This window comes from Lolium rigidum, chromosome 1 (genome assembly GCF_022539505.1).
Source record: "Lolium rigidum isolate FL_2022 chromosome 1, APGP_CSIRO_Lrig_0.1, whole genome shotgun sequence".
In the NCBI taxonomy this organism is placed as follows: domain Eukaryota; kingdom Viridiplantae; phylum Streptophyta; class Magnoliopsida; order Poales; family Poaceae; genus Lolium; species Lolium rigidum.
The window spans coordinates 262,199,220-262,209,056 of NC_061508.1; the positions used below are offsets into that span (position 1 = coordinate 262,199,220).

General features: G+C 45.8%; 1 pseudogene; it reads right to left on the reverse strand.

Annotated features, from left to right (window-relative positions):
* Positions 1–5,090: 5,090 nt before the first annotated feature.
* LOC124658190 lies at positions 5,091–7,339 on the reverse strand (annotated as a pseudogene).
* Positions 7,340–9,837: the final 2,498 nt, after the last annotated feature.

The following is a 9,837-nucleotide window of genomic DNA, read 5'->3' on the forward strand; positions in this document are numbered from 1 at the left end:
TCAAAACACATTTAAGCCTAACATGCTTCCTATGAAAAGGAATCTTGTAAATAAAAAAATTCATGAAGCATGATGCAACAAGCATAGAAAGATAAAACAAGTGTAACTTCAAAAATTTCAGCATATAGAGAAGTGTTTTAGTAACATGAAAATTTCTACAACCATATTTTCCTCTCTCATAATAATATCCAGTAGCATCATGAGCAAACTCAACAATATAAGTATCACATAAAACATCTTTATTCACATGCATAATAGTATCATTACCCTCCACATAAGCATAGTCAATTTTATTGGTAATAGTGGGAGCAAATTCAACAAAGTAGCTATCATTATTATTCTGATCATCAAATATAGGAGGCATATTGTAATCATAATCAAATTTATCCTCCATAACAGGCGGTACTAAAAGACTACTATCATTATAATCATCATAAATAGGAGGCAAAGTATCATCAAAGTAAATTTTCTCCTCAATGCTTGGGGGACTAAAAAGATCATGCTCATCGAACCAGCTTCCCCAAGCTTAGAACTTTCTATATCATTAGCAACAATGGTATTCAAAGTGTTGATACTAATATGTTCCATGGGTTTTTTAATTTTCGCATCAAACCATCCATGTCTTAAATCGGGAAATAGAATAAGAAGCTCATTGTTGTCCATTATGCCAAACTAGTGTAAACAAGAAACAAAAAGATGCAATTGCGGGATCTAAAGGAAATAGCTTCGAGTACTTACAACGGTGCCTGGAAAAGTGCTTAGTAGCCGAGATCCGGAGTGTGAGTACCTTTTACCTTTCCTCCCGGCAACGGCGCCGGAAAAGTGCTTGATGTCTACGGGTGCTTCTATTCTTGTAGACAGTGTTGGGCCTCCAAGAGCGAGAGGTTTGTAGAACAGCGAGCAAGTTTCCCTTAAGTGGATCACCCAAGGTTTATCGAGCTCAGGGAGGAAGAGGTTAAAGATATCCCTCTCATGCAACCCTGCAACCACAAAGCAAGAAGTCTCTTGTGTCCCCAACACACCTAATAGGTGCACTTGTTCGGCGAAGAGATAGTGAAATACATGTGGTATGAATAAATATAAGCAGTAGCAACGGCACCAGAAAAGTGCTTTTCCCAGGATTGGCGTGTGGTTGATGGTGGTAATATTGCGGACAGTAGAGATGCAGTAAAACAGTAAACAAGCAGCGATAGCAGTATTTAGGAACAAGGCCTAGGGATCATAGTTTCACTAGTGGACACTCTCAACATTGATCACATAACGAGAATAAATAGATAAATGCTAGACTCTACACTCTCTTGTTGGATGATGAACACCACTAACTGTGTAGGATTACACGAACCCTCAATGCCGGAGTTAACAAGCTCCACAATATTCGATGTTCATGTTTAAATAACCTTAGAGTGCATGACAGATCAACATAACCAAACTAAGTACTAACATAGCATGCACACTTGTCACCTTCACGCTACGAAAGGAGGCATAGATCACATCAATACCATCATAGCAATAGTTAACTTCATAATCTACAAGAGATCACAATCATAGCCTACGCCAAGTACTACACGATGCACACACTCGTCACCATTACACCGTGCGGGGGAATAAACTACTTTAATAACATCACTAGAGTAGCACATAGATAAATTGTGATACAAAACACATTGCAATCATAAAGGGATATAAATAAGCACTTCACTATGCCATTCATAACAGTGAATAAGTATTACGTGAAATATAGCCTAAGAGACCCACACGGTGCACACACTCGTCACCTTTACACACGTGGGACAAGGAGTCTCCGGAGATCACATAAGTAAAACCCACTTGACTAGCATAATGACATCTAGATTACAAGCATCATCATATGAATCTCAATCATGTAAGGCAGCTCATGAGATTATTGTATTGAAGTACATAGGAGAGAGATTAACCACATAGCTACCGGTACAGCCCCTTAGCCTCGATGGAGAACTACTCCCTCCTCATGGGAGACAACGAGCGTTGATGAAGATGGCGGTGGTGTCGATGGAGGAGCCTTCCGGGGGCACTTCCCCGTCCCGGCGGCGTGCCGGAACAGAGACTCCTGTCCCCCAGATCTTGGCTTCGCGATGGCAACGGCTCTGGAAGGTTTCTCGTACCGTGGCTCTTCCGTATCGGGGTTTTAGGTCAGGGACCTTTAAATAGGCGAAGAGGCGGAGTCGGAGGGCTGACGAGGTGGTGACACAATAGGGCCCCCCCCCCCTCTGGCCGCGCCAGGGTGGCGTGTGGGGCCCCCAGGGCTCCCCTCTGGCGGCTCTCGGGTGTTCTGGAAGCTTCGTCCAATTATAAGACTCTGGGCGTTGATTTCGTCCAATTCCGAGAATATTTCCTTACTAGGATTTCTGAAACCAAAAACAGCAGAAAACAAGAACTGGCCCTTCGGCATCTCGTCAATAGGTTAGTTCCGGAAAACGCATAAATATGACATAAAGTATGCATAAAACATGTAGATATCATCAATAATGTGGCATGGAACATAAGAAATTATCGATACGTCGGAGACGTATCGGACACCACTAGTGAACTGTGGACCCCGGTCCTATTCTTTACATCTCGAAATACAATCTATCGCAATTGTTCTTTACTCGTTCTTCGCAAACAATCATCATCATCCACACAATACGTTTAATCCTTTGTTTACAGAGCAAGCCGGTGAGATTGACAACCTCATCGTTACGTTGGGGCAAAGTACTTTGATTGTGTTGTGCAGGTTCCACGTTGGCGCCGGAATCCCTGGTGTTGCGCCGCACTACACTCCGCCGCCATCAACCTTCAACGTGCTTCTTGACTCCTACTGGTTCGATAAACCTTGGTTTCTTACTGAGGAAAACTTGCTGCTGTACGCATCACACCTTCCACTTGGGGTTCCCAACGGGCGTGTGCTTTACGCGTCATCAGTACCAAATCTGGGCCAGGCTCTGCCCCTCAATTCCTCTTTTCGGGAGGATCGTTGTTGTGTTTTTGCTATCGTGTTGAGGCAAGTCTTTGGATGTCAAGAAAGAGACTGGCTTGACCGACGATGGTGTGGCGTTGGTAAGAACACAGATTTGTTCTCGGGTATCGTGGTGGTGGATCTCCTTTTGCAGCGGTGTGCGGTCTCGGCTGGGGCTGACTTTGCGAGATTAGGGCAGCGATGACATGCTGGAACATGGCGGGTTCGGTCGGTGGTAATAGGCGATTGTTCGACACAGAGCTATAGATGGACGGCAGCGACCTGGGCACAACAACGTGGCGACAAGGATAATAGAGCCTGGTCGAGGCATGGCAGGTGGCCATGCCTGATCTCGGCCTAATCGGCCCTGCTACTACGTTCAGACATCAAACATCTCTGGTAGTGGAGGGCGGATCCCCTCCCTTGGGGCCGTGTGTCCTGATGGTTTATGGCTATGGTGTTCTCTTACCTTGTCCAATCAGCTGACGCCTTTGCGGTGTGTTGGTCAAGTCATGGGCTTGAATTCGTGGATGTCTGGGTGGCGTCTCAGGAAGGTAGACTGCGTGGGCGGCTCTACGATGAGCAACATGGCGGCGGTGGTGGTCTCTATCTCCGGTCATGGCGATGGTGTGGAGCGGACGGTGGGGGATCCTGGTGTTGGCGGCGCTTCGGCTTTGGGAGCTCCCAGTGGTGTCATGATGTTTCCAGGAAAAATATCCACGCCTTTGTGCCAACAGCGGTGCTGCGCGCCGTAACCCTCTTGAGTGGCGTTGTTATGGTCATCCTCCCCGCGAGGTACGGCTTCGTGTGAAAACCCTAGACCTGGCACTCTATACAGCAGCAGCAGTACGTGGTTACCCTTTTGAGGGCATCGTTGTGGAGTCCTGATTACACTCAGTCTCGTTTCGATGTATTCGGTGGCAAGTTTTGGTTTACCTTGTTTTTATTTGTTTTTTCTTTGATTGTCCTCATAAGAGGTTCTCACCAAACACGTTTTAGAGTAAGGCGGAAAGCCTATTTTAAGGATGGCATTGACATATTATCTAGCTGTAGATCAAACACCCTGTGCTTAGAGCAAATCATCCACATGTTTTTTTTTCAAAAGCATGGAAAGTATAGAATATATTTAACAAAAAAAAAGGACATGTTGCTCCCATTCTGGCCCCCACACAACTTAACGACCTTGGGGTTACAGGCCCTTGGGGAGGGGCCCAGCCAGAAGGTATGTCGCAACAGCCTTTGCCTCGACAGTGGCTCGGAGTACGAGCATGCTTTCCTCGGCGAAGTTCTGGTTCATACCGTGGTATTTAAGCTGGAGCTGCGCGTATAAATCTGCCGAGGTGGTACTAAATTAGGACGTGGTGTAGTTCGTTCTCTTGCTGGGCTGCTTTCGGGCGAGGATATCCGGCCCGCCTACCGATTCCCGCAGATGCTTCGACGGCAACAACCTCAGCTGGGCTCGGTAACATGACCTCAAGAAAAACATCTTCACGGGGTGTGTCGCTCGCCCACATGTCGGCCCTGCACTACCTCTTCCTCGCCATCAATCCCGCCGGCGTCACCAGCTGGGGCTCGCCAACGTGTGCAGCATTCCCGCCCATATCGGCAGCCATGGAAGACTTCAGCCTTGCCAACAACAGGTTCATCGGCAGCAAGTTTCCCTTCCTCGCTTTCAATCTCACCAATCTCACAAGCTTGCGGATACACCGGGATTGTGCCCCGAGACCTCGTGAGGCTGCTGCAACTGGTCATCGGTGCCAACATGGCGTACAAGCATTCTTAGATTTAGTATACTTGACAGGCAAACCACATTAAATCCACAGGAACTTCACATATTCCTAGATTTAGTATACTTGACAGGCAGCAACCAAAATAAACGATCAGCATCTCAAGGTTGACGTCGTCTCTGGCAATTGATGGACAACTCAAAAAGAAAATCATAGTCATTACTGTCTCGAGAAAAAAAATACTCCGGGACAAAAAAGAAACATACTATGATACCAAAACTTGTACAGGATTACTTTCAGTTTTACATAATACCTTCAGACGAGAATTAGCTTGCACAGCAACAGAAATGCACTTTTCAGGCCAAGCGATTCAATTTTTTTTTGCTTCGCTATGTCTACGAGTACGGCCATTACATTTTACAATTCAAAACTGCAGGAAAAAGCCGGCCAACTGAACCTTCTCCTGATGTCCAAACTTTGAATCATCGCCTCTTAAATCATGATGCGGTTGCCTTCTGGTTCTGGTTGCCCATTCCAAACAGATTCTTGAACAATTTCGAAGCCATCAGGGGAACGGTTATAGGAACTGGGGCCATGAAGTTGGCAACCTTCTCGTGGACATTATACCTGAAAGAGAGCCACATAAAAAAGAAAGTTGATACAAAATGCAGGGACGAAACATCAGCTACACCCAAAGTAAGTAGCCTACCATATCTTTCTGCTCTTCGAAGCACGACGGTCGATGAGTTTTCTCTTCTTGTGCTGCTTCTTTCTTAGAGCATAAAATGCAGACTCTGCAAGCATTGTTAGCATGCAGCAGCATGGTTCATCGATACATTCAGGGCACAATCAACAAGTGCAGATGCGCAATAGTTGGGATATGAACTAACCAGATGCTCCATCACATGACTAGAGAAACTCCTTGAGAAGTTGATGATAAAATTCGGAATCATCAATAAGTTGAGGATCACCTTCCACAGTCTTCCCCTGGGTGAACATATGAGACCAACAAGTGCACTACACGCATTGTCTATTTAGTACATCAGCACAAGTATAACCAAAACTAGTCTAACTTAAATGTGGAAATAGAAAAAAAGAGACCAGCCCGGGCACTAGCACCCGTTGGCTTTTTTTTTATAGAAGAACAACTCCGTGAGCACCCCTGTCGAATCCAGGATTCGGACCGGGGCGGGCTGCGTGCACTCCCGCACCTCAAGCCACCAGAGCGATGATCTGTTCTCGTAAATGTGGAAATAGATAATCAAAGTTACATGAACTTTTGCCTCAATGAAAAAATGAACTATATACTAGACGACATAAGTCACATAACACAAAACTTGAATAGAACAAATGAGAGGCAGTCAAGCTTGGAATAATTCCAATTAAAGAATGAAGAATTACTCATACTTACTCATACCTCCACTGTAACTGCAGGCTCTGCTGCACTCCGCAAATAATTGAAAAGGCTCACAAAATAATCATTATAATTAGAAGTAGAAACAGGACTCATGGCCTTTATAATAGATGCAGCTAAACTACCTCTCCAAATACACCAACATTAGATTTCCGCAAGTACATCCTGTTAACCATCCTGCTTGGGTCTCTCATATAACCAGCAACTTGGTCACTTATGTTCTGTTCTCGTACAACAGGCGTGACTCAAAGGTTTTAGCCTATCAGATATAGGGCTGTTCCACAATTACGAAATACTAGAAGCAGTTAAATAAAACTTCAGCCAACCTGATTAAATGCGTGCAACTTTCCTTTCAGCAGCACCAGTTGTGACCTGTGTTTTCCTCTGCCATTTATCTATCTCAGTATTTCTGAACAGGGTTATCCTGTACAAAAATCATGATATCAACCCCTGGTTTACTTTGTATTTGTGTAGGAAGTCAAGTAAAAAATAGCCCAGGCAAAATACATACAAGTGCAATCTGCAATAAGAAGTTATGCTTACCATTTCCACCTTTTTAAACAGAAAATGCCTGCACAATGCATTATGTTTTTTGTGTATCCTTGTGACTTTATTTTGTGTGTGCTAACCTAAGTATTTGCCAATATGGTGGAACCATTTTTTTGTTTTCTTCCTGGATGTTTGCCCCAATGTAGGTTGTCAACTTCACCAACATTAATCTGGGATAAATAGCAAATTGGCAATCCATAAAAGAGAGGTCTTCTAAAGATGAACCAAAAAAAAAATACTCCACGACAATTTCATCTTGGTCAAACAATTAGCGAGGCTGCTACACCAACTGGGCAATCCAAGGGTTTTGCTGAAACTAGACCTGGCAAAGGCTTTTGATTCCATTTCCTGGCCCTTCCTATTTGAGGTTCTCCGACAATATGGATTCAGCCAGAGGTTCCTGGAATGGATCGCCATCCTGCTCTCTTCAGCTAGCACTCGGGTACTCATCAATGGCGAACCAGGGCCTCCCATCTGGCATCGGCGAGGATTGCGCCAAGGTGACCCCCTGTCTCCACAGTTATTTGTGCTCGCTGTCGACATCCTCGGATGGTTGATCAGACGCGCCACCCACCTTGGGGTCTTGCAGCAGCTACACCACTCGAGGACGATCCCAGTCATCTCCCTGTACGCCGATGACGTGATGATCTTCTTCCATCCATCACCTAGCGACATCGCCGCCATCAGAGGAATCCTCCGGGTGTTCAGCGACGGATCAGGCCTCCAGGTCAATTATGCAAAAAAGCTCGACCACTTAGCTACGCTGCGACAACGAGATTGCTGCCCATGTCACTGCACAACTTGGATGCCCGATTGTGGACATGCCTATCAAATACCTGGGGCATTCCTCTCACAATAAGAAGGCCATCAGCTGCGCAACTACAGTATGTTGTCGATCGCATTGCTGGGCAGCTACCAGCTTGGAAGGCCAAACTCATGAACAAAGCAGGCCGCCTAGCCTTTGTCAAGTCTGTCCTTGGCGCCATCCCCCTGCACCATCTATTGGTCTATGCACCACCAAAAAAATATCTCAAGCAGATCACTAAAATTCAGAGAGGCTTCCTTTGGGTTGGACGTGCAGAAGCCAATGGAGGGCATTGCTATGTGAACTGGAACCGCGTCTGCCACCCTGTCTCCGTTGGAGGCCTAAGTGTCCAAGATCTTGAGCGTGCAGGATTGGAACTCCGGCTAAGGTGGCTCTGGTACGCTAGGATGGACAGCAGCAGGGCCTGGAGTGGATTGTGTTAAAATTATGGATCAACTAGGGTAGGATCTTATGCGGGTAGAAGCTATAATTGTCCGTGTACTGCGAGCTAGAGATAGGGATCGAGAGGGAGAGACGGTGTACCTTCTCCTTGTGAGGATGAACCTGACAGTGTCGACATGGTGGCGACGGCTGTGGCATGAGCGAGATGCGGCGAAAGTGGAGCTTCCCGTCGGCATGCGCTAGCCCTCGATCGGAAGGGGTTTCTCGGTGGGGTGTTTGGCACGCACGGGGAACCTCGTGACTCGTGCGTCCGCCCCCCACCTCTATATAGCGCAGCGACAGGGGCCCACCAACCAGATAGAGGTTGGGCGCCCTGATCAGGGCGCAATCAAGGGGATCCGGTGGGCCGTTGGGCACCACGCGGAGAGATCAACCTAACATTCTCCCCCTTGATCTCAACTTTACTTTTAACTTTATCCTTTTACTTTATTCGTTTCATTTTGGATCAGTATATAGGGCATGTTTCATCGTCACAGCTCTATTGTCGATAGAATCAGACACACACAATACACTTCATTGTTCTGAAACAAATTATTTTACTTTTGGGCCTCTTATGATCCAATATAGGTAAGACTTTCCCTTAAACCCATGCCAGCTACGTGTTCCTTGAACACACTGGGTGGTAAGCCTTCCGTTACCGGATCCGCAAGCATATCTTTTGTCCTTATATGCTCGAGACTTATAGTTTGATCCTGAACCTTGTCTTTCACAACATAATACTTTACCTCAATCGGTTTCTTAGCATTACTCGACTTGTTGTTGTGAGCATAAAATATTGTGGGCTGATTGTCGCAGTACATCTTTAGTGATGTGGCTCTAAAAAGTGAGAGTTTATGCCTCTAAAAAGTTCAAAGTTTCCGCTGCAAATAATTAAAGATGCTTTTTAAATTTGAAAAACTTAAATAAAAGTGATTGTTGAAACAATTATGATATCATCATTTTATGACCAACGTTATTAATGGCATGATCATGTTTTTGTTGCAATGATATGTGCATTTATCTCTATTTCCGCCCAACAGTGATATAGTTTATTTGCATTAACAGTTGCATGTCTTAATTCGGACCAACGTTGGATTATAATATACAATTATACTGTTCTCACTCATATGTGGTTTTCAGGAGGGTACTATTTGATGAGCTGCATCAAGGACGTTCCCACCCTAAGAGGGGACAACTACACTGAGTGGAGGAAGAAGGTGGAGTTCGCCATCGTATGTGCTGAGGTGGACTGGGTGCTTGAAACACCGCAGCCCACAAAGCCTGTTGATCCTATCAGAGATGACAAGGATACTAATGATGCATGGCAGAAAAAGAAAAGAGACCATGCTCCTGTGGAGATGGCCAACACTTTAGAGAACCAAAAGTGGCTGACAACCAATAAGAAATTTATAAAGATGACAAGGGTACTAATGATGCATGGCATTTATAAAGAACACAATTGAGAACACCATAGTGGGCTCAATTGCAGAGTGTGCTTCCGTTGGGGAGTACTTGGAAGAGATAAAGAGCTAGTTCACTAGTTATTCAAAGACATATGCAATCCAGTTGCTGAAGCAGCGGGTAACAGAGAAGTACACTTGAGGTGCACATGGCATCAGGGAGCACATCCTTAGGATGAGCAACTGTTGACGTCAGAAACCCCCTAGCGGGCAGAGACGGGCAACACGGTAGAGCCGGGAACAACTAGGGCTGCGGCTGGCCCCAGTCCCTCAGAGCGACGGCCCGCAAAGCCTCCTGGTCGCACGCGCCGATGTTTATCACAAGGCGTGCCACCTGACCTATACCTGGTCGGGAAGGTGTGGATGATGCCTCGCTTAGTTTCCTGCAGGGCACACACGTAAACATTAAATACGAGCCTCGATCGGCTCTCAAGTTATCCTCGTGAATCGGCTCAAGGAGCCGATCC